At 31.6% G+C, this 26,954-nt stretch overlaps 1 protein-coding gene across 4 annotated transcripts in view; it reads right to left on the bottom strand.

Moving 5' to 3' along the window:
- LOC108908705 (fasciclin-1) overlaps positions 1-26,954 on the bottom strand; it is a 566,423-nt gene that overhangs the window by 421,753 nt on the left and 117,716 nt on the right. The window lies entirely within an intron of this gene.

A 26,954-nucleotide genomic window follows, 5' to 3' on the forward strand; every position in this document is an offset into this window, starting at 1 on the left:
TAATACTTTTGAATATGTTTTACCATAAATTGAAAAACTTAGGGCAAGTAATGAACTATGGACAAAAATTCAGAGAATTGTTTTACCAATCTGTCACATAATGGCAGATAATGGTGATTCAAAATTTTGACTCTACCGAGTATTCTGGAAAGATATCTAAAAACTCCAATGTAATTTTTAAGAAAAAACGGTTTCTTCCAATTTATACTAAAATAACTATAGTACAGACATTTTTGCGATAGAATTTTATATATATGACGTAACCATCAAATCTATAAAAGCTTTATTGGTACAGAAATTTACATTTTTTTGGAAGCTATACTCCCCTCCTCTCCCTATTGTTCAGATAATTAAAAATTTCTAATCCAATATTTTTTGTTACTTTTGACCAGTTTATACATATCTATACAGGGTGCGGCATTATTGCTTCGAAGTACGATATCTCCTTTATTATAGAAGAGATCAAAAAAAATAATTTACAAAAATTGTAGCCAACTTAAAACTGCAAATTTTAAAATTATTTTCGTATATACAGGGTGTTACGTATTACCAGGGAGAACCAAATATAGTATTTTTTAAATGGGACACCCTGTATATTATTTCAAATTTAGATTAAGCTTATAGCATGGGAGAGGCTTCCAATATAGGGTTATACAGGGTACTTCAAAAGTTATGGTCAATTGTATACGACAATTATTCCCATTTCGGCGTCCTGTATACTCTAAACAAAACAACTTAACATCAATTTTTTGTCGGCATAACTTTTTGATATTGGTATAGTTTTACGAGAAAGTGCTATTTCTTTATTATTGCATAATTTTTTCAATATTTTTAAATGAATCACCCTGTATTTTATTTTAAAAAGTGAAAATGCACTTTATGTTCTTTCTTTTTTATAAAGCATTCCCTATAGCTAAAATCATTAATTTCTGAGATATTTACTACCCATTTAATAAAAAAATAGAGTTTTAAAAAAATTCCTATTGTAATAAGTTGGCCGTAGACAAATGACAGTGTTATAAAACATTGCAAAATATTCGTTGTCGACGAAATTCTTATAATATTAACCAACTTGAATATGAATTTTTTTAAAACTATTTTTGTTATTAAATGGTAAATATTTCAGAAATTAATGGTTTTACCTATATGGAATGCTTTATAAAAATAAAAGAACATAAAGTATATATTGAGTTTTTAAAATAAAATACAGTGATTTATTTAAAAAAAATTGAGAAAATTATGTGTTCGCGTTTTGGCTCGCCCTATATTCAACTGCTGCAATAATAAAGAAATAGCATTTTCTCGGTACCAATATCAAAAAGTTATGCTTGCAAAAAATTATTGTTAAATTGTTCTGTTTAGGGTATACAGGACGCTGAAATGAAAATCATTCTCGTATACAATTGACCATAACCTTTAAAATACCCTGTATAACATAATTAAACCCTATATTGGAAGCATGGGAGAGATGAGCTTAATCTAAATTTGAAATAATATGTAGGGTGTCCCATTAAAAAAATAGTATGTTTGGTTCACTCTGGTAATATGTAACACTCTGTATACTCGAAAATAATTTTAAAATGTGCAGTTTTAAGTTAGCTACAATTTCTGTAAATAACTTTTTTTGATATCTTTTATAATAAAGGAGATATCGTACCTCGACGCACTAATGCCGCGCCTTGTATAATATGTAATGAATTTTGTCTTTAATTAGCCAAAATTTGACTAATCTATGTCTCAAAAATCAGTGACGTTCGCTTAATGCTCCTCGATTTGAAATTATCCAAGGAATAATGTCCTGAAGTTATGACATGAATTTGAAAAATGCCCTGTGTATAAATACTTTCGTTGATACATTAATGGTATATCATGCTGATAATAATGATTATTGATTAATGCATTTTTTTATTGCGTTTATTGCTCTGTTATTATTTATGGACAGTGGCGGCTCGTGAAGGAGGACTCTGGGACTCCGCCCCCCCCCAGATATTTTCAAACTATAAACTTAAAATAATGTATTTATTTAAATCAATAAGAAATCTAAATAGCATGCATTCAATATCTCTTGGATGTTAGGTTGCTTGCATAGTGTGCATGTACTCCGTGAACGTAGCTCAGATTAATGCCATCTGCCATCTATGATCGTACCAAAGAGTTATGTTTAACCGCGCGCGCAATCCCCACTCCATCGCGGACCATGAAATCTGAGTCCATCGTGCAAGCATATTTGTACATATGATTGGACAAATTGGCACGTGGAGGAGATAGGCGACGATAGGCTCGCGCGTTTTGTTTTGGGACTCCATGAGGCAGTAACCCGTATCACTGAAGCGTGGTTATATGTGTTTTGTTTTTGCTTTGGCGCTTTTTAAGACATTATATTTTATAAGTTTAAGTTTAAAACGAGTGTTTGTGAAATAAAAAACTTGTTATTAGTAATTTAAGTTTAGAGGAAAAAGTCGAATTGAAAAATAACGGATGTCCAACGCCAGTGTTGAATTTTGTTGAGGTGCAGAAAGAATGCAAAAAGTGGGCCGGCTTTCGCAAATTTGATAAAAACATTTATGATAAGACTCGTGGTTGTGTGGTTGTGACGAAACAAATAGATTTTTTGTTTTGTATGTTTATTGTTTGGAGGAGGCGAAAAAAACTAGACGAAATCTGGAGTTTCTAACTTGAAACATTTAGAAATTAAAATTAAGAAACTTTAAAATTCTCCTAAACACAAAAATAAGTTGGTGAGTTTTTTACTTTTAGGAAGAGTAAATATTGCTTCTTGTTTAAATAGTGCTTATGCAGAACAAATAAATAGTAAATAGTCATAACGAAACAGTTAAGAAAAATTGATTGCTTCTTTCAAAAATTTTAAATATCTTAAAACTATGTGGTACATGTAACCTTTCTCTTCGTGGACATAATAAAAAAAGTGACTCGGTAAACAAAGGGGTATTTTTAGAACTGATAGACTATAGTGAAAAAATTTATCCCGTTTTAGATAAACATCTTAGTGATGCCCATGTTTTTAAAGGAACTTCAAAAACTATACAGAATGAACTATTACAGTAATCTACATAATTATATCCTAACTGGGTTGGTTGATCGATTATCCACTTCAGCCCCCACACGTTGGAATTTTATTTCTCGCATTGTATCTAAGTAGCTACTGTACACACGGACAGTATTCATTTTGGGGTACTTGCAAAACACAATGACCTTCAAATTCCTTAAAATTTTTCCTCTTTTCAAAATGCGCCCCCCCTGTATTCAAACCCACGGGCCGCCACTGTATGGAGCTCTAAAGTTAATAAAAGCAAATTAAATTAAAAATAAGTAGTTATTACACAGTTATTATACAGTTTTTAAAAAACTTTGTCCTTAAAATAACATTTCTTATTGGTTTGAATTTTGCACAATAACTGAATGGTAAATGTATCAATACAAATTGAAATCATTTTCAATTCTAATTAGCAAAAATAAGAAAGATAAATAGTGTAAGTAAACTAGTGCCCAGCTTAAATGAAGCGAATTTAGTGCAAACGGTGGTTGGGAAAATATTTGTTTAACTCCTTCCTCACAAAATGTGGTTTACATTGTCAAATTAGTTCACTGTACAAATGTTTTGTATTAATTTACCTTTTGTTTGTTGTTTACTGTTGCGAGGGATTAGGTGGATGCAACGGAATACATGAACTATACAGCAAAACATTTCACATTCGTATATTTAAATTAGAAATTAGAAATATATATGTAATTACAAGTTATAAAACTTTAATAGTATATATATTTTTATTCTACGTTCACAAAGAAAATAAGTATATCAAATTAATTTGACACCAATATGGGTTACCTGTATTTCCTCGTTCTACATCAAGAGTGTCTTTTTGATTTGCACATTTCGGTGTTCAAGTGAAATTTGTCAGGTTGTAATATTTTGTACCATTCTATGGTTCTAAAGCCTCAGAAAAAGGGTCCAAAGGGGACTAATTTTGCAATAATTAAATTTTATATTTTTGCCACCGTCTACTTTGTAGTGGATTAAAACATAAAAGAGTAAAATATTGGAGGATAAAACTGCTCCTATAATTTCCTTTGCACAAACTTGGGAGCTAAGTACTTGCAGAATCGTTACTTTAATTTATTGAACTTTGTAATTAATTTTCTCTACCCGAAGGTAAGAAAAAATGGATATATGAAGTGAAATAGAAATTATATCTTATAGTAAAATAAAAGTTCTGTTTATTAAATTTCTATAGCAAATAAAAATTAGTGACAAAAAATATTGAAAAATTTTACACAAGTTAATTTTGTCATAAGTTTAGTACGTTAGTCCTTTAATCATCGCACATCCGAAAAATTTTGTGAATTTAAATGAGTTTTAAGTGTTTGGATATACAGGGTGTGGAAGCTTCCTGATGGACTGATGAATATATTGTACTCGTAGGTACTTACTTAAAGATATATTTCTAGAAAAATCTAGAGGGGGAGACAAAATAGAAAATTATTGATTTTCTAAGTAAGGCTAGAAAGTAAATGCATCAATCTAATTTCTCAAATAGTGATGTCGAATTTAAATAGTTTTTACTATATTTTAATATCTTCGGTACCTACATGTTGAATAACAATTTATTTTGAAATAATGATATACCTTAAGAAAATTCACAAATTTTTCTTTTTGGTTTTTGACTGATAACTCGAATATATAAAAAAATATGTATACTACCTACATATGATTCAACATTTTCAAAGGACTCATGCGAATGTCAACTCTTAGTCTGATTTCAAAAATTATCGACAATTATAGACTTCTCCTGATTATTATGTAATAATAAAAAATTACGTAAATGTTGAAACTAATAATAATAAAAATGTAAATAATATGTAAACTACTATATTATTGAACTAATGGCTAATTAAATACATATATAAAACCGTAAGTGGAAGAATTAGAAGCAGAAGGTGATAAGTAATTTTTTTTTAGCTAGGAAATTTGACGGACTAAAATTGCTTTAAATTATTATAGTACTATAATAGTAGTATAGTAATTCCAATAAGCGGTGCAATAAAGAAGCAAGTACATTCATAGTAATAAATAAATACAATTCCATGCAACTGAACTGCATTGATCTCTTAAATCTATAATTATTTTTTAATCCAGTAGCATTTAAGTAGCATATCGATTTAACTTACAAACCAGATATAATTATTAAATGAGAGTCTGATTTGTGTCTCCATCTTACAAATTTTGAAGGGGATAAATGAGTTAAAATCAGTTTTCAGCATTGAAATAAGTTACTTTAAATTTAACCCCACTGTGTTCGCATTAAAGTTACCTTAAATATTTTTCCAGGGAAAAATAAAAATATTTAAACATTTTAATAAATAACCTTAATAGTAACACCAAATTAGGGTTTCTGATTTCTCGCCCTACTTTTTTCTCGGGTCTCGAGAATTCTCGACTAGGAATTCCCGGGAGTTCTCGAATTCTCGAGAAATTTCTAAAACTTAAAAGAGTAATAATTTTGGTATTGCAATGCGAAATATAAACATGCTATTATACTTAACTATCATCAACATTTATTATTTATTCAGTATTTTTATTAATTAAGTACTTATGTTTCTACGTCTACTAACAAAACTAAATTAAACTTTGAGTTTCTTCTTAAAAACCTTTAACTTGTTTTTTTATTAAACACTTTCAATATACTTATGTTTATTTCAATGTTTTTGAATCGTAGTTTTCTTCCAATAATAATTATTAATAATCATTAATCATGCAGTCTTTTAATTAAATAAATAGTAAATAAGGAATTTAACCGAAGAAATCTTAAAAAAAAACAAGCTTTAATTTAAAGATACAGAAGCGTTCTTCCTATTAATTTATCACTTATAATCACAATCTTTTAATTAACAAAACAAAAATAAAATAATCAACTAAAGGAACAGGAACTAAATATTTTCATAATCAACATCAACATTAGGTATCTGCTTATAATAAAATTTCTACACAGACTTATAACTAGGTACAGGGTGATTCACTATATTTTGACCCCCCTTTAACTTTTTTGTTTTAAGAGTTATAAAAAAATGTGAAATACAAAAGTTGCACGATTTTTTATGAAATTTTCGAATATGATAGTAGAAAAACAAATGAAGTTCAAACAAAATGGCCGCGGATGTTAACTTTGTTAATTTAAATGGAACACCCTGTATATTTTTACACATTTGGATAGAACGTTCCCTGTCGAGCACAGTCATATATGGTTTGTTGGGTCCATCTCTAACAATAAGCGAGATAATATTAAAAAACGAAAAGAACGTTTTTTATTAAGAAAATAAAATATTTTGTAATTGTTGGACGTTTTTCGGGCATTTCTGCCTTTTTTCCAATTACGTAAGGATTTAGATTTATTTGCAATATATTTTGACATATCGAACATTGATATAGTCCAAAATGGGTATAAGTATTTTAACTAAATCGCACTAATTAGTCCGTGAGGGGCTTATTTACTCATGGACAATGTTATATGGTAGGCCGTGACAGTGACAGGTAATATTATGACAACATTGTTATTGTTTGACAGTTTGTATTATTATTTATTTAAAATGGGTTACACAGAAGTAGAAAATTTAAATATTATAGGAATTAAGATAGAGTAGTTAAGATATTCTCCATAGTTTATTTTAATTCCTAATAATATTTCAATTTTCTACTTCTGTGTAACCCATTTTAATTAAATACTAATACAAACTGTCAAACAATAACAATGTTATCATGACATTACTACCTGTCACTGTCACGACCTACCATATATAAGATTGTCCATGAGTAATTGGCCTCACACGGTCTAATTAGTGAGATTTACTTAAAATACCTATACGCATTTTGGACTATATCAATGTCCGATATGTCAAAATATATTACAACTAAATCTAAATCCTTACGTAATTGGAAAAAAGGCAGAAATGCCTGAAAGAGGTCTAACAATTACAAGATGTCTTATTTTCTTAATAAAAAAACATCATTTCGTTTTTTAATATTATCTCGCCTATTATTAGAGATGGACCCAACAAACCCTATATGACTATGCTCGACAAGGAACGTTCTATCCAAATATGTAAAAATATACAGGGTGTTCCATTTAAATTAACAAAGTTAACATCCGCGGCCATTTTGTTTGAACTTCATTTGTTTTTCTACTATCATTTTCGAAAACTTCATAAAAAATCGTGCAACTTTTGTATTTCACATTTTTTTATAACTCTTAAAACAAAAAAGTTAAAGGGGGGTCAAAATATAGTGAATCACCCTGTACATTAAAAAAAAAAAATCATCAAAGTAAACTAAAGCCTTAAAAACTTAAAATAAATAAATCATGAGCTGGTAGAGAAACCACTTTAATCGCTCAGTTATTTGTCGAGAAACGAATTGAACGCATGAACGAAACGAACTCCAGTCAAGAACTTAAGACGCGCGTGATTTTTAAAATTTTTCTATTTCTCGATTTCTCGACACTTTTTTCTCGTCTCGAATAAGGCCAGATTTCCCGGGAATTCTCGTTTCGAGAAGTCTCGACCAGAAACCCTACACCAAATTCTTGCAGGGTCATCTGAGTACATTGCATGAACAAATTGAATTTGAAATTGAATAGCAGAAACTAAAATAGGATATGCACAACTAAAACTTAAAAAATTCAGAGCCCAGCCATGTCCAGCTGTTAATTCCGTTTTTCTGTGAAAAATATTCTAACGTAGAAATTCTCCTTTGAATTGTGTTGCAAAATCGGATTTAAACACTGAAATATTAAATACATTAGACGAAAGTTAACTAACAATGGCTATAATTTAGAGTTTGAATATAAAGCTATTTATTGTTAGTTAGGTACATTATGTTAGGGTAAAAAGATTAGAATAGAAATACCTTATGAAAGGAAATCAAATTATACAAATTTTCTCTTCTTTATGCATCACTGTTTATGTACTGTCGAATTTGATATTTTTAATGGAGTTTACGCTCATAAAACTTTATACAGTAAAGGATAAACATTTTTATTACTAAACTAATTGAACTTTTATAACATTTCATATTGTTTTGTTCTAACCACAAGCTGAGAAAAATATTGTAGCGTTGCCTACAAACAAGTCAATAAAAGAAGTTTGTAAGTGACGGAAATAGTCCCCAAGAGAGTTTCATTTCAAACTTTATAAGATAAAATCTGTTTAGTTTTCTATAAACTGATACAAAAGAAGAAAAAAAGGTAATGCGTTCTCTTATATGGTCAACATTTTTCTTCTCCATTAAAACAAAATGAAAATTGTTGCTTATCTTATTCCTTTTATGTTCCCTCAAAATTTGAGTGAATAGAATTTCTTTTTAGGATACCCTAACGGCATAAGAGACATTTTTTTTACAAAATTCATTGTCTCAGCACAACAATGACGTAGGATCATTCGAATCATAGTTTTTAATTTATTTTATGAGGGACTTAGAAAGTAAATTTACAGTAACGTCACTGCTTTTCATTTCATTATGTTTTTATGATTCTTCTGCAAAGCTGGTCCAAAGGTGTTTATTGTAGTAGTTTCTCAGTTGAGTGTTTAAGACAAAAATCGATTTTACTGTTAACTAAACAAACATTTTGAACGGCACTGAAATTATTACAAATATCTGAAAAACAAAATTGACCTGTAGGTATACCTATTTTTATAAATTTTGCAATGGTTAAATTCTGCGCGTACCTTTTTAACCAGTACTTAGTATAATATACAAGAAGTTCTGAACTTTCAAATACGAACGAATAGTAGACATCATTCAGCAAATCACGAAAATAAAAAGTTAATAATTAAATGAAAGTAATTCTGTAAATAACATAGGCACACAAAAACAATGCAAATCCAAAAGGTCCACATATTATTTCCGCAGAAATTCGATGCGAACACGATCCTGTAGTCAAAATTCATGATTTGCCGATGAATTTCAGAGAAAAGTAACATTTTTGGGTAAAAACACCCAGATTTTAATTTTTCCCTAAATTTTATCCAATACTTACATCACTTTCGTAGTATATTGAGGCGCTTAATACGATGCCATTATAAAATTTATCCATTTCCTCGACATTTCTCTGTTTGGGTGAAAACGGGCAAAAATATTACAAAAATGATATATTTGGACAAAATTTAGGAAAAAATCAGTTTTGACCCATATTTGGGCGTTTTCACCCAAAAATTTCATGAACTCATGAATTTTTACTACAAGATCCTGTTCTGTGCATCGAATTCCTTCGGAAATGATATGTGGGTTTTTTGGGTTTTGGTTTTTGGTTTTGTGTGTGCCTTCTCCAAAATTTAAAGACTATCCCCATCAATTACTTATTTATTCAGCTTTTGTACCCTGTCTAATTTTACTTTTCCCATTATGACATTGTTTCGATGGTACCTACATTCAAATGAACTATGATAAATTAGTAATATTACCTGATAATACAGGTTAACATTTGATCTAGGGACAATCGTTAGAAGTGACTATGGTATATAGGGTTTTTTGGGTCGCTGATCACGAATCCGAGGTTGGTTAAGCTCCATCACAGCAGGTTCAAGGTGATTTGAAGGCCAAATCAAGAAATGACCTTCAAAAAATCTGAAAAAATTCATGTTTATGTTTTAGAGATCACTGAACCCGAATCCGAGATTTGTTTACCCTTACGATACACCCTAGAGGTCGTTCAAGGTCATTTCAAAGACATTCATAAGTACCTATTTCGGATAGAAAAGTTAAAATCAGTCTGAAAAATCTGAAAAAAATCGTCTGAATGTTTTTGAGGTCACTGAACGCGAATCCAAAGTTATTTAATCTCCATCACGTCAGGTTCAAGGTGATTTGAAGGTCAAATCAAGAAATGACCTCAAAAAAAATCTGAAAAAATTCATGCCTATGTTTTAGAGGTCACTGAACCCGGATCTGAGGTTTGTTTACCCCTACGATACACCCTAGAGGCCATTCAAGTCCCTTTTAAGGTCATTCATGAAGTATTTTGGATAGAAAAGTTAAAATCAGTCTGAAACATCTGAAAAAATTCGTCTGAATGTTTTTGAGTTCACTGAACGGGAACCCAAAAAACCCCTATAAACCATTTGCCAAAATTTGAGGTTTTTAATAATTATTTTAAAAACCAGTAAATTTTATATTAAAAAGTTAAGCAAAAGGATCCCTGTTAGTAAATATGGCTATGAAAAAATACTCATGGAAGATCCATACCAATCTAAATATGCGGGATGATTTTCACAAGGAAAATATTTCGAATAAAAAGTGTTTGATAAAAAAAACAATTGGCGTCCTAGATTATGCCTCAGTGCAGCGATGTAGGGATATGATTACAATGAAAGATTTGCGATTTTCTAAATTTCTCTACGATGTTGTTTTCAAATTTTTTTTTCAAGGTCTCTTAAGATTTTTCGTATTTTTGGAAAAAATGTTTGTTGTAATGAGATGTTTAAATATCATTTTAATCAGTATACGTTTAAGGACAGAATAAACTATTACTCACATAATTTGTTTCCACCTTTTTAAAGGAACAAAAACTTAAACACAGTACTTGTTTATCCTTTTACATCATATAAAAGATATAATGGAAAATTATATGTTCGTGAAGTTAGTAAGTGAATTCATTTTTGTGTTTCTAAGTGTCAAAATCATATTTGCCATGTTGTAAACGTAGACATTCTCTAATTTAAAATACTACGTAGTTTATTGTATCCTAGTTGATTATTATTGATTAAGTTGGTCTATGATGGGCCTGGGGCTGCAAGCTCTATGAAAGCCCTTTTTCTTAAAAAAAACCGATATAACATTTAAGAGTCTAAACACTTTTTGGTTTCACTTTGCCAGATCTTGCCGAGGGCCCCCGATCTTGTGAGGTCCCCCTCCTATTTGAAGTCGGCCCTAACACGTGGAATATTTTCACTTTCCTTGTCCATTATGTTTTCGCAAAAATGTTGGAATTGGAAAAAACCAATGCAACCAGTCAAATTACTCCGTTTCTCCATATAGCATAAATTTAATGAATAAGTATCGAATGTACGAGTATGCTGGGCAGTTTTTTATCAACAAAAGGAATAGTGGAAAATAATTCTCAAGCTTTCACTGTCAGCACTAACTAGCAGATCTACATATAGAATTTATTATTAAAACAATGGTATAATCAAAATGAAACAGAAGAGCCAACTACTTCGGACATTTTAAAGATACCTCTATGTAATTTTGTAGATTCTCATAATATCTTGGTTCTTATAAAAGAATAAAGCGAGAAGTCAGATAATAATTATTGGAGGCAATTGTGTCGAGACGCCGCCGCTCTGTCGAAAAAAGAGCGGTTTGATTTATTCATTGACCTTACTGACAAAATCATATTTATCATAATTTTACATAATGAGAAGTGCTTTACAAAATAAAAGCGTCGCGGCTTCTTTCCCTCGGCAGCACATTATATTCGCCACTGTTCTAATTTGGAGCATAAATCAACTCCGTCTAACACACAGTTCCCCGCTATTTCTGAGGAACAGGCATTTGCATCTTATTTGTTATATCAATCAATTTTATATATCCCCGGAAAGTCTCTCTCAAGGATTTCATAAATAAAACCGCTTAGCAAACGTTACTAATGGTTGAGATTTGTCAACAGGGTGTGTACATCCTCTCTGGTGATTATGTAATTGAGAAACAAACAGTTATCGATTATGAGATAACTATTACGCCCCGATTCTGCAAGAACTGAAGAGAACGAACGCCCTTAAACAACAATGACTATGTAATTGAATTACGTATTCGATTCCATTAAATGGCGCTTCCCAAATTACGGAAATTCGCAACAAACTTGATACATGGGCACGAGCATCGGTGGTGACCTTATGTGACCTTCGTTAGTTCAGATTCTGCGATAAATTCTTATTAGCAACGGCGACTTAATTTCATTAGCTGGCGGCGTTAATGGTTATTGGATACCAAATCGGCAATCTATACGCTCGGGCAATATAAAACTTTCGCAAACTGATTATAAACAAGTCGGTTCTAACCAAGACAATATTAAAGGAAGCATGTCAATTTCTCTGTAATTAACATTCGCTTCGCTTAAGGGAGAAGAAAACTCGAGCACCAGTAATATTCAAATATAATTTAAAATTTATGGAAGGGAAAACACCCCATTTATTCGTAAACGATAAACACAAAATTGTAAATAATTTCAGTCTCATAAGGTAGTATAGCAATGCGTTTACTATAGAAATAAATAGAGAATGAGTAGAAACCTCCGTATCTATTTCTACTCACATCCAACTTTGCATCAGCACAGGTGAAAATGTTAAATGATAATATACTTGTCAGTAAGTTGCAGTTTCAACAGAACAGAAGAAAAAGTAACGTAGTTCATTTTATAAAAATACAGGGTGTTAATGAACTTATGGCAAAAATTTAAAGAGGTGAAAGAGGAGTAAAAACTGAGTTAAGTGATGTCATAAACTTGTATCGGAAGTTTAAGGTCATAGAGAAAAAAGCTCATTAAAAATGTGTTTAAAACTGTTTTGGAACTGCTGAAATACATGTATTTTATCGCGGCGAGTATTTACAAACAATTCTATAACACTTTTTACGGGTTTGTAGATTTCTTATGAAGCTGAACTGTATTCGAAAGTCAGTTTGTAATACATTGTTGTAGTGATTGCTGCGCTGTTTTTTGAGAGTACATTTAATAGCCGTATTTCCAAGTTTTCATTTGAAAATGGCGCATTTATTTAGCAATCGCGAATATTATGATATGCTCATAATTTATGGCGAAGCAAACGAAAATGCCCACAGAGCTTGTTAAGTATACCGTGCAAGATATCCTGAACGACGTGCTCCCGCACCGCGAACATTTGTTGCTGTAGCGCAAAGAGTTTTGGACACTGGTGAAGTACAACCGTGTCGGTGGCCCAGGGCGACCACTAAGAATCTTAAATGTCGAGGAAATGATTTTAGATGTCGTCGAAGAAGATCCACATCGTAGCACTAGAAATATCGCACAGCAAGTAAATATTTCGCATCCTGTTGTGTGGCTGACATTACGAGAAGCTCAGTTGCACCCATTTTATATTCAACATGTTCAAGTCGAGGTTTTTGCGAATGGTTGCTTCAGGAACAAGCAAGAAATCCTCAATTTACAGCGCAAATTAAGCAGATTAAGCATGTTTCAGTCAAAATGGTGTACGTAACGTCCACAACACTCATCACTGGGCTATCGAAAATCTACACGAAATACGTCGCGGTGCCTTTCAGCAACAGTTTTCAGAGAACATGTGGGTCGGTATCGTTAATGACACTTGAATAGGACCTTTTCAATTGCCTAGACGCCTAGACGGTGCTTCATATCTAGATTTTTTGCAAAATCATTTGCCAGAGTTATTGGAAGACGTGTCATTAAACGTTCGGCAAAATATGTGGTTACTGCATGACGGAGCACCCGCCCACTTTCTTCGGAGAGTGCGCGACTTTCTAAACATTACTCTTCCCGATTGCTGGATAGGCCGCGGAAGCCTAGTCAGATGCCCCAACTGGTCCCCAGACCTCACCCCATTGGACTTCTTTTTGAGGGGATATGTGAAAAGTGTTCGTTCCGTGTATTCCACGGAAGTTCTTGACATCTACCAACTGCGACATCGTATTGTCGAAGCTTGTAATATGATTCGAGAGGACGTGGCAATGTTGCAACGCGTGCGAGCGAATTGAATACGTCGCGATGAAGCTTGTGTGCAAGCAAATATTTTCCTTATAGCTCCAAAATTTCCCACAGTTCACGTTAATTGAAATTAGTTGATATCAAATGTCTATACAGGATTCAGAAAACATAGGCCAAGGCTCGGGGGCAGATTCCTATCCTGAAAACAAGATTATTTTTGGATCCTATTTCGCTTCGTATTACTACAGGTTGTCAAAGTTTTAAAATAAAATATGTTTTTCAAAAATCTAGATTTTCACTTGAGGGAATTAAACGAAATTTGGACAACTATTTTCATTTAATTTAATTAATTAAATTAATTTAATTCAATTAATATTTATACATATATTTTTATACTGGTTCTACGTAAATATTAGAAGTGATCATAGTTAACGTTTAGCGTTCGAAGATGGATGTAGGTACTACTTCATTTATTCTGTCTAAACTAGTGGAAAAAATTAAGGGATTAAAAAAAATCTAAATTTTCGGCGATTTTTCAAATGGTTGTATCTTTGATAAAAATGGTCGTATTGGAGTAAAAAATAAGCAATTTGAAGCTTGAAGTTTCTAATTTTTGGATCTTGCAAAAAAAAATTTTTCAAGTAACACGTATCGCGCAATCTTAATGAATATCATGAAAAAAAATTTTTCGAAATTTTTTTCGATCTTATTTTTGGTGTACGGACTTGAAAAAAATTTTTCCAACTTAACCACCTTATGGATTAGATAGGTTGTTCATTTAGCTTCAATTTTTTTTTTTTTTGGTCTCGATACGACCATTTCTCGCTGAGCTATCGGACTTTGAATGAAAATGGATCATTTTCTCTTTGTTCATCGATATCTCAGAAACCAATGGTTGCACAGAAAATCGACAGTGGATTTCAGAAACTTGAATGAATTCTCTACAAGGTCCTGGCACGGTTTTTTAGAAAAATAAAATATCCTTAACATGACTGAAAAATCGTAAAAAATAGGACTTTTAGGGGTCTTCCAGAAAATCACGTGTCACATTGAGAATATTGGGAATTGTACCCCTAAAACCCCTACAGAGTTTCAATTCGATCCATCAAGCCGTTTTTTTTGTTTCATTCGATTGAATTTTTTAAAAAATTAATGGATCACGTTTTTTGCCTTTAAATGCTCATAATCTGTAAAAAATGAAAAAAACATTTTTTTCCTGATTTTTTTTTACATTCTTATTGCAGAAAGCGTTTGAAATTATGAATTTTTTTGAAAAATTTTTTCGAAAAAATTGTTTTTTTACCGGTTTTCAGAAATTTCGCAAAACCTCCGGCATTAGCGTTACCCAAAGCGTACCACGTGGAGGTTGCACGGTCGGATTTACGCTTCTTTTACACACGTGCGAAAAGCGTTTGAAGTTGACAAAAAAAAATATTCAAATTTTTTTTCTACTGAAAAAAAGGTGGTTTGAAAATAACTTTGTTTCAGTGTTCCGTAAATTCGGAAAAAACGTTTTATAAATTCAGAACTATCGCAGCAATAATCTCTGAAAAGGGTGTAGATCGAGATCAATATTCGGTTAGGTATCAACTTTTTTAAATTTAATTAAAATTCGGTCAGCATAATCACGAACTGAAGTAGGGGAATCGTGTCGAAAATGCTTGAGGATTACTGAGATAAATTTTCCGGAGTGAATCCAACGAAAAAATTTTTCAAAAAAATTTTAAAAAAAAATTTTATTTTTTTTTTGTCATAACTTCAAACACTTTTCGCACGTGTGTAAAGGAAGCGTAAATCCGACCGTGCAACCTCCACGTGGTACGCTTTGGGTAACGCTAATGCCGGCGGTTTTGCGAAATTTCTGAAAATCGGATAAAAAATTTTTATTATTTTTTTCATAATTTCCAACGCTTTCTGCAATAAGAATGTAAAAAAAAATCAGGAAAAAAATGTTTTTTTCTTTTTTTTACAGATTATGAGCATTTAAAGACAAAAAAACGTGATCCTTTAATTTTTTAAAAATTCAATCGAATGAAACAAAAAAACGACTTGATGGATCGAATTAAAACTTTGTAGGGCTTTTAGGGGTACAATGACCTGTAAAAGGCACACTTCACATTTGTCATTTTCCCAATATTCTCAATGTGGCCCGTGATTTTCTAGAAGACCCCTAAAAGTCCTATTTTTTACGATTTTTCAGTCATGTTAAGGATAAAAAAAATTTTTTTTTCTAAAAAACCGTGCCAGGACCTTGTAGAGAATTCATTCAAGTTTCTGAAACCCACCGTCAATTTTTTGTGCAACCATTGGTTTCTGAGATATCGATGAACAAAGAGAAAATGATCAATTTTCATTCAAAGTCCGATAGCTCAGCGAGAAATGGTCGTATCGAGACCAAAAAAAAAAAAAAATTGAAGCTAAATGAACAACCTATCTAATCCATTAGGTGAAGTTCGAAAAATTTTTTTTCATGATATTCATTAAGATTGCGCGATACGTTACATGAAGCATTTTTTTTGCAAGATCCAAAAATTAGAAACTTCAAGCTTCAAATTGCTTTTTTTTTACTCCAATACGACCATTTTTATCAAAGATACAGCCATTTGAAAAATCGCCGAAAATTTAGATTTTTTTTTGATTCCTTAATTTTTTCCAATAGTATATTTCAAAAATTTTCTGTAACAGTGCTAATAAAAAGTTATTGATTTATTCCTTTGAAGCCTAACCTCTTTAAAAACTTGTGTAAATTTTTGTGTTTGGTATACCCATACGTATATCATTAATGCCGTTAATGTTATTATGTAGCCTGCGTTGAACTAAAACATAATAATTATGTTGCCTACCGAAGAAATTGCTATATAAATACTATCACTTATTTCACCCCGCTTTACTTCATAATAATTGTTATTGATGAATTTCGTTATATTTCTAATCACAGCAGAACAGAATAAAAAACAGTCTCGTGTTGTTGGTAAAAGTGCATAGAAATAAATTTGAAATCAAGATTAGATATAGAATACATACTCTTGATACAACAAACATGGGAAAGCTACGAAATTCCAATACCAGATCGAATGTAAAGCAAATAAATCTAAAGGAGCATTTCATAACTATTAAGCTAACTTTTATTTCAAATACCATGCTAGAATAAATATTTCAGAAATTATCCCAATACTATACCTAATATTGATTGTTATAGATTCCATAAAATAACACACAAGCATCATGCCATTTTATTTTCAAAGAATAAAGTTATAAGGAATAAAATGAATCCAGGGAAATCTGAAAGGGCGTATTATAGAAGTGAGATCCATTTGATCAACATCAAACACCGCATAGAATATAAAAAAGGGGATTTTATTTTCGATTAGGATTTTCTCAGAAATATGATTGTCAAGCTGAATGCCCATCCTCTTACTATTTTCATTATATTAAAGATACTATGCACCCAAAAATACAGAATGGTGAAACATCTATATTCGTTATGAGAACTGTCTGAATAGAAATGAGTTGTCTGTTACAGGAAGTCATGCAAATTCTTAGACAGAAAAATATGTGCATTTTATATAGAAAATTTGTAGAAATATTCAATATATGTCGGCTTGTATCAGAATCTAAATTTTCTTCCGTCGAAGTAGGGCATTTCGGTTTGAAAAGGTATACTTAGGTCAAAGTACTTACATATTTTACATCTAGGATATTTAATTTTTTGATGTAAAGGAAAAATACTTTGAGAAACACATTCTAAAAATGTAATTAATTTTTAAATATTAAATATAATTATTTTTTCAAATATTAAAACGGATATTAAGCTTCTTATTCCTTGGAGTACTTCGTATTTTATAAAATATGTTTGATGTAATATACGTACATCAATTTGAAATATCTACTTCGCTCAAAAGAATATATTACGTATCTGAAATATGTATGTAATTTATATGCTAAAATATGGCTGATACAGAAACGTTTACAGAGTGAGGAAATGATTCAACAAATATAATATGGAATATAATAGAAATGTTGCACGATTATACAACTTGTCAAAATAATAAAACTAAAACCTTTAATTTCCAAGTAGGTACATGATAGTAAATAGGTATATTAAAAAAATCTGTTCTTTTATAATTTATGTGAAGGAAAATTTAATTCTAGGGAAAATTATTTGTATTTTTTATTTCATAGGTGATACCATTTGGAAGTTTTTTGGCCTCTTGTAGAATTTTGATTAAATGAGCAGTTTGGGTACAAAAAAATTATTTTTTAAATGTCTACATTATCTTGCCAAAACTTCCAAATTGTATCACCTATCAAATAAGAAAGAGTTGCCATTATTGCTCAAAAGAGGAAAAAAGTTATGAACAGATATTATCACCATACATCAATTTTGTAGGAGTTGTAAGTTTAAAAAAAACACTCTGTTACAGCCAAGTATAAATATGTAAGGGAAAGTAGTAACTGACGAATAATGCCATTTACTTCAATGTTAACAACCTACGCATTAGTGTTTTTTAAGATCACTTTATTTTAAAATAGGACGGTTGTTAACAGTACTAACCAGAAAAGACACCCACAATTTCAAGGAAGATTTACGTAGGAAACATAGATATCATCAAAACCTTAAGGATGAGCTAAAACAAAGCATGAGATGACACATCCAGTCAGTACCCAGGATCCTAAGTAATTATTGTCGCTCTAACACAAGTAGATTGAGGGTATATTTTGTTCTTTATTTCCAAAAAAGATAGTGTTAGTTTTGTATAGCATAAAATGCAATAACTGATAACGATAAAGAACCAATGAAATGCAAATTTGAAGAACATTTACATCAATAGGAATTGTCTTAAAAAAACAAAGAATCTGAAAACTATCTAGCAGTATATGTTCTTCAAACTACTTTGCCTTGTCCAAAAGGCAATACTCTTCGTCGTATTAGATATCTAAGTTAAATGTCTTTAATTTTACCATTTATAATATCCAAACCAATGATATTGTTTGTTATGTACATATAGAATGAAGTACGAGATACGAGAATCAGCCGAACCCATAAATATTTAATAAATGGGCATACCCAAAAATTGGTTGATAACATCCATTCTCTAATTGAAAGGAATGCAAAAAATATTTGAGATCTGGACCGATTTGCGTCCCTGAAGAGTACATTACCATTGCTAACTGGTACCCCATACGAGGTAAAGTCATAAAGATTTTTGTGATCTAAAAGATTTAGCAAGTTCAGTGGGTTTTGGTACTCCGTCCAATATTTTAAGATTTCCGAAATTCAGATGTCTACAATCGAAAAAAGTAACCCACAAATAATTTTTTAACAAATCCCTTCATCAGAAAGAGTTTGAATCAGTAGATATAGAGAAAATAAGTTCTAGGGAAAACACAACTTCCGGTGGCTTAACCAAAGTATATAAAAATGTAGTTGGGATAAGTAAATATAAGAAAAAGAGTTTGGTCTCGTTATTTAATGAAATTAACTAGGGCACAACGTTTCCAAAATATTATAAACAGTTTTATACAAATATTTAATGCTTTGTTGTCCACAGTTTTAGTTAAACAAACAAGTATTTTTAGTTACCATTTTGAGTTTGGTTTATTCATGATTTATGTATTCCATTATACTATAGGTTAGGAGAACAATATTTTAATACCTTTGTAAAATTATGTTGCTCTTTGATTTTCATCAATTGTGTGGTTTGTTTCAGTTTAAAATTCCATTGAATGTTTTTGAAAAATAATGACACAATCTGAAATAAGGCCCAAAAATAGGGACCAAACATGAAATTGGTTTAAAAACCAATAAAATGTTGACTGTAACAGTTACAAAAAGCTCTAAAGATTCCATTTTGATACATTTTAAGCATGATAAAATAATATTTAACGTTTAAATGTCTAAATATGTCAATTAAAATTATTAAAATGCATTTTCTGAACAAGTATTATTTTTGAGATGTGTCGCTGTTCTACCGAATGAATGGAAATACAATTGTAAATGCATTAGTACACAATTGCATTTTGATAATATTAAAATAAACTTATTATAGATTCGCAAATCAATCCACGTCAGTTGGAAATTTAATTCTGTTAAAATCCAAGAGGAATTTTCTTTATTATTTAGAGCAGGTATTGCCTTGCACTTTGGATATTTCTTATATTTCATGACGTGTGCACATTTTTTGTTCTGTTGTCTTTCCTTTCGCACATTTTTTTCCATAACATTCAGATAAATGATCCTATAAAGTAACGAAGGAACAATTTTACAACTCGCAGCAGATGTCACTATCATTCTGCCACAGTTTCCACCGTTCATGACTTTTAATATATGAAAACAAATGAAACGTACGAGGTGTGCCATGAGGGACCTGACAACATACTTAACCGTTTATGTGTGACCTTTCCACAGTAAAACCGCGCATTACGGCGCTTATGTTGGCGCTGGTTACGAGGCTTGAGCAAACGGCCCTACCGGATTTATAATTCCGGTATTTTGGGCCTGGGGGCGCGTAATAAACGAATGCAGCGTCCTCAGCTTGAGGCCAAATTACATGTCGTAATCTGGGGAAGGGGCGGGAGACTTTCGCTAAACGCTAAAATTTTACTAAGCGCGTTCATTACCTGCAAATATTTAATTAGATTTGTTCCGGACGCTGTTGAAGTTTGTTTAATTAAAAAGTACTGGTAAAGGTCATATAGAAATTTAAATTAATTGGGTACTACATTCGTAGAGAAATTATTAAAATTTACTACGACAAAACATGTACTCCATTTATTATACTTTTTTTTAACTAAATTGTCGTTAGGACGTACATATTGAGGATAATCAGTAACATAAATTACTGACGGAATTTCTATTTCAAATATAGGTATATTCAACTCATATTAAAAAAAACACATGACAGTAATGATTATATTACTGAAATCGAATGTGCCAATACATTTATACCAGAGGTCGGCAAGTAATTTTAGGTGGGGTCCGGATACTTTTAAAAATTTTTAACGCGGTCCAGANATTTATACTGTGCTAATTACAGAATATATAAAAGAAATAAATATGAAGAAGCGTCAGATTTGACTCAGGGTCTAGAAATGGACAGTACTTCAATTCATTACACTATACACAGGCCAACAATTAAAAAACTTTTTAGGTGTGTTCACCTTATTTTTATAGTTTTGAGTGTTCTGATTCCAAAAATACCATTGAAATTCACATTTTAACATCTTGTATACATAATAATACAAATTCAGCCAAATTTCCTCTTTCGGTTCATGTGAGCGTTTTCACCAAGACATGAAAGTTATGGAAAAACGCTATCAAGGACGCTGGAATACCAATATGATGGGAGATTACTGTTGGTCACTTCACCGAGAGAGTCAGCAAACAGCTCATAAGAGAAAAAGTCACATCAGGATCTTTAAAGAAAAGAGGGAAAGAAAATATAAACTAATGGACACATAAATCCTTTGTAGAATCTAGTATTAAAAATACCTATAAAATGTACTTCTATGTTCAAATAAAGTTTTGTGCACACGTTAAAAGTTTATTACTTTACATTTTTTTGCATCTTTAGAATACCTACTTTGTCATATCTAACTAGTTTGAATTGTGACTAAACTGAGGGTGATACAAATTAACAAAGTTTAAATTCGGATTTATCACCATAACAACTATAAAAATCAGCTATAAAGATTTAAAAAGCTTTTTTGAAGTGTTTTTTGCAGGCCTGTGATTATTTGTGCCATATTTTGGTTCTTTTTTTATTAATTAGGTATTTCATCACTGAAAGTTGTTTTTATTGAACTAATTCTACTGGTCATTTGGTGCAAGAAATTATGTAATAGTCGAGGATATGGCGCGTCAAAAAATCCATGAACCCTAACTTCTGCCGTGTGGTAAATAAGCTACTGAGTCGATGTGGAGCATTTTTTCTCATATCACACATATATGGCAGAACGGCCATTTTCGAGATAGAGGGGGGGGGGGAATCTGGGGAAAAAGTGGACCCTAACCGTCTGGAAGCAACGGTAAGTCAAAGCATCCATTTTTTATAAACCGGGAAAAATAGTGGCAGACAAAACTTTATGGCGGTTTCAGAGGGGGGTCGGGTTGAAGAAAACCGGAAAAAAGTGGGTCCTAACCGGATCTACTCAAGTGCGATTTTCTTGTTACAACATGCACTTTTATAGAAAAATAGTGGCAGATACCGCAGACTAGCAGTATGACGGTAATTTGAAATCAAGCGTGGGAGAATTTCTCATAAAACTCGAAAACTGACCGCACAAACGTTACATACTGCTGGCAAATATTTCCCCCTCTCCCCTCCTCCCCAAAACCACCCCATGGTTTTTTAGTAACATGGTTCGTTTGCTAGTGGGAGTGCATTACATTGACAAACATTGACATTGATGATGCATTGCACAATAATGCTTATGACAGGTTTCGAAAATATTACATGAATAATAGTCTCATTCAATAAATTACCACAAAACTTTTATTTCGTATCTTACCTATGAAATTTTCTGTATATTTGGCATATGGACATCTCTTAATCATTATACAGATTAAAAAGGAGCAGAAATTTTGGAAAATATAAGATGTATGATTTACGCGGTGCGGTGGTACGATTTGTGCTACTCTTCCCTACTATATGCAATTCCAAAAAATATATAAATAAATTTTAACTAAAGTCAAATATAGCAAAAGCTCTCATTTTCTAATGCCTATAGATGCGCAGTGTACATTACATAGGTGTCAAATACTGCAGTTAGATAGACATGATGTATATTATGCAACAAACTATGCAAAAGAATTGATGATAATATGGGGCTTATCTAATTGTAAGTCTCGCAATCATATGATATAATGAAGAATAAAAATATTTCCAAATGCCCATTATTTTTAATAGCATTAAAATAAACTTACTATATACTTAGTGTCTTTTGGGTTGTTAAACCGCTTTACATTAGTTGTTTTTTCCTATCATATTTTAAAGATTCATCCAAGTTGCATATAGATATTCTATTAGCGTGTGAAAAGCTTCGAGAGACTGAAAGTTAAAAATTATCCGACACGTGTTCTACGAAATTTGCATTAAACAAGACCTATATAATCCACTTGATCAAACTTAGTTACCTCATGAAATTTGAATAGCCTTCACGCTATTAACTTGATGGATAGCGAGATTCAGTCTCCCAATTGCCTTAGTTAAGGCGTTGGCTTTTAAAAGAATTTCTCATTTTATGACTACAAAATAAGGGACAAATACGGGACATGGGTATTTCCCTTCATTTTACCAAACTATATTAACATAATGTAAAAATACTCCATTCCGCACTATTTGTAAAAATGCATGTAAGATATGTATATTCTTCGCTTATTTATGTCTACTACAACGTTTCCAGTATTCGAGTAAGAGTTTCGAAAGCCATCAATTTCATTTCAAAAAACATTTTTGAAAAAAAATGGGCTTAGTAGCTATTAGTATATGTCAGTATCAGAACATGTAAGCAACCAATATCGACTAGAAAAACCTTTCAAACGAGATATCTCAAAATCTGTGAATATTTGAATAGAACTATTCTACACAAAGTACCCTTTATTTTTTATGTAGAATCCGAAAAAAATGTAAAAATGTGTGTTTCCTTTTAAAAAACCAAAGTTGGTGTCTGTCCAGGAAAAGTGGAACACCCTGGAATATATTGAATATATTTTTAATTTGTACCATTCCGAAAAATGTGGCAACACAATAAAAAGAAAAATCCATATATTCCTCATTTTAACATAGATATTGGACTTTCCCGCACTAGTGGGACACGCTGTACTCGTATATGTATTACACAATCTAAGTGGAATTTACATTTTTTAAAATTAAAACTGACGATTCTGAAACACAACTGACGTTTGCTGGGATTTATATGACTAATTAGAAATTAATGTTACATTTCCTTAAATGAACAGCTGAAGTACGATTCATACTTTCAGGAATGTACAGGGTGTTTCTTAAGTAGAGGTTAAAAATCCGTGGCTAAAAACTAGTTTTTTGTTATACACTAGGCACAGAAATTAAGGGATATTAAAAAAATGCCAAAATTTTGGGTGATTTTCAAAGAGCAGGGAAATGGTCGTAGAAAGAATCAAAAATAAGGAAATTGAAGCTTCAAGTGTCTAGTTTTCAGATCTGTAGTTTATTTTTTTTAGAGTTAGCAGTTTTTCGGTAACCATAAGAAAATTAACGGAAAAAAAATTGAAAATTTTTGCTTTTTTAAAAAATCCTTATAGAATTCAAAAAATTTTTTCGTAATTTCATCATAAAGTTCTTTTAGATAATTTAATTCTCTTCAATTTGAGAGGTTCGGAGCCTTGTACCATTATTTGTCACTGAGTTATCGCCGATCAAAGCAAAAAAATCACTTTTGACTTTGGCAATCAATTAATCGGGAAATAATGGTGGTACAGAAAATCCAAGCAGGGTTTTGAAAACTGCAAAGTATTCTCTACAAGTCGTAATTATGAGTTTTTGATAAAAAAAAAATGTTTTCAAAGTGAAAATGTTGGTTAGAAAAAAGGTAAAAAATTGCATAATTAGGAATATTTGATTAACTTGTCATAACTTTGCAAATAATGAATAAACTAAGAATATCGACTGTAACTTTTCAACCTCAAAACGTCCTAAAGAAACTGATAATTTCAAAACGCTGCGTTTTGTTTTTCTAGTACCCGAAATATTTAAATTTGTCGTTTTGCTGAAAATCAATGTTTTTATAGCAATAATCCATATTTTTTTCATTAAAAACATTCATGATTCTAAAAAAATTTTTTTTCAAAAATTCTTTTAACTTATCCACAAGCTTCACAAAAGTCAAAAAAATTGGTTGATTTGACGTTGCAGATCACAATTTAATATCGGGTATTGTCGCCTGATTACCGATTCTAAGCGGTCTCGCATATAAATGCACCGCCGGATGTTTCGTCGCGTAATTCCTTGCCAAATTTGTAAAGTACCCTGGGTCAATTGATGGTGATTTTGTAATTGCAGATAATCTTGTCGTCATCGTCTCCCGAACATGTCCTAAACATGCCCATGGGTTCAAGTCGGGATCCATAGGTGGGTGGTTGAGAGTTACGACATTGTTGGCGTGAAGAAACTTTCTCGTACGTTTTGCGGTATGAAGATTTATTATCATTATCATTATCCTGCATGAGAATGAAACGATGCCTCATGCTTTTACTCATGTGTGGTTCAAGGATTTCGGTGATGTACCTTTGGCCAGTCAATGGGAATGATTACCAACTGAGTTCTGGTATTAATTGATACGCTTGCCCATACCATAACGGAATCGCACGGCAACGACAGATGATCTCTCGTTTGGCGTCGTTGTGAGGAACATGATACCGATAATATTACGTGGCCAGTTACGGCTTTTAATGACGGTTCAGTTCCAAATATCTTAGGACAGCCCTTAGAGCATATACTACTGGAGGCAGCGTCCCAGTGACCTAAAGTGTAGCGGAGGTTTAGAGAGAGAACAACATGCAATCGCGTGCTGCTAGAGAGAGATAGCATATACCCGCCTATACCTCTCTCTCTCTCCCTCTCTCTCTAAACCTACGCTACACTCTCGGACACTAAGACGCTGCCTCAGTAGTATATACTCCAAGGGACAGACTGACAACAAATTAAAAAAAAATAAGTTTTTAATTTTTAATTTCTGAACCGCTTGAGATAATGTAACCAGATTCGGTGTGCATATTTAGTATGACTGTATGTATGAAACAAAAAATCACCAGCTTTAACAATTCTTATGGAGGCCCGCACAACAATAATAATAAGCCGTCATCTTATTTAATATTGTGTATTGTCAAATTAAGTTCATTTTTTAAAAAGATTAAAAAATACCCTGTATATGGAAAAATTACAACATGTTATTTTTTTATCAAGTGAAATTAAATACAATTTAGCAAATATTTTTAAAATATTAAATATACCTTATGTCAATGATAATTAATTGTTCTGACTTGATTTATCATTTATCACGTATTGTTACTGTTGAAATATGTATAAATAATGTTTAGTCAGTTCCTAATTTTCATCTAACGCACCAATATCTGTGCAGAAGATATGGGAATGCGAAGACAAAATAGATCTGCCCCACTTGCCAAAAACAAATGATGTTAGTTTTCAAACAAAATAATTTGAAATATGTTCAATTCAATTATTTTAGAAAAATCAACACAAGTTTTAGAAAACTAAAGGTTTCAGTAAAAAAAAGTTGTGCCGTTTAGAAGGGATAAAGGAAAAACTCGTGATAAATAAATGTTGACGTATTCGGTATTTAATTTGTAATAGACGTGAAATAAAACAGGAACCTGAAAATATTCTACATAGTACCAGATAATTGATAGAATTCCGTTCTAAAGGATGCTCCAGTTTGCAGGTAAAAATAATTATACGATTTCGTTGGAATTTAATTAAAGAGAACTACCTGATTAGTCACATAAATTTTCGTTAAAGGGTAGCCCTTCAAATTATGATTGTTACCCTCTGCGCCTCTAACTGTAAATGGAATTTAGTTCAGGGGCGGTTGGGGTAAGGTAGGTGTTATTAAAATTTTAAGGATTTATATTGCAGGTTTCATTTAAAACCTGCTTTGAACAGTTTTTATCAGAAAATGTTTCAAAGGAAGCTTTCTCCTCTAAAAGAATGTCTATATAATTAGCTAACAAATATCAATATAATCGGTATTATCACAGACAAAATAGCTATCGCCACAGACCGCTACTAGAATAGGCCAGCAGATTTAAATTTCCGAATTGCCTGTAGAGTACACCACCAGCAGAATTTTAGGAAGAATCGTATGCAGCGGCCAGCATATCTACGCGTATCCTAGCAACATACAGGGTGATTCAGAACTTATCCAAAAAAAAAATTCTGGATGTACAGGGGACTCTTACAAATACAATTTTGTAAAGAAAAAATCAAAAAGGTCAGTTCGAAATTGATTTAAAAATACACTTCTGCACGGCACTGGAAACTGGTCCACTGTAAAACCTGACCTCGCACAATGCGACCGGTATGGCGGCGTGATAAAAACGGACAAAAACTTTCGCAAGGAAAGAAATATGTAAATAGAATTTTATCGCACCTATTTTATATCGGCAAATTCAAATGCTTTTGCCTTTATTAATTATTAATAAAATTAATTTGTGTTTTTAAATAATAAAATCATTTGACATACCCGATGCTGCAA

Source organism: Anoplophora glabripennis, unplaced genomic scaffold (assembly GCF_000390285.2).
Source record: "Anoplophora glabripennis isolate ALB-LARVAE unplaced genomic scaffold, Agla_2.0 scaffold266, whole genome shotgun sequence".
Lineage (NCBI taxonomy): Eukaryota > Metazoa > Arthropoda > Insecta > Coleoptera > Cerambycidae > Anoplophora > Anoplophora glabripennis.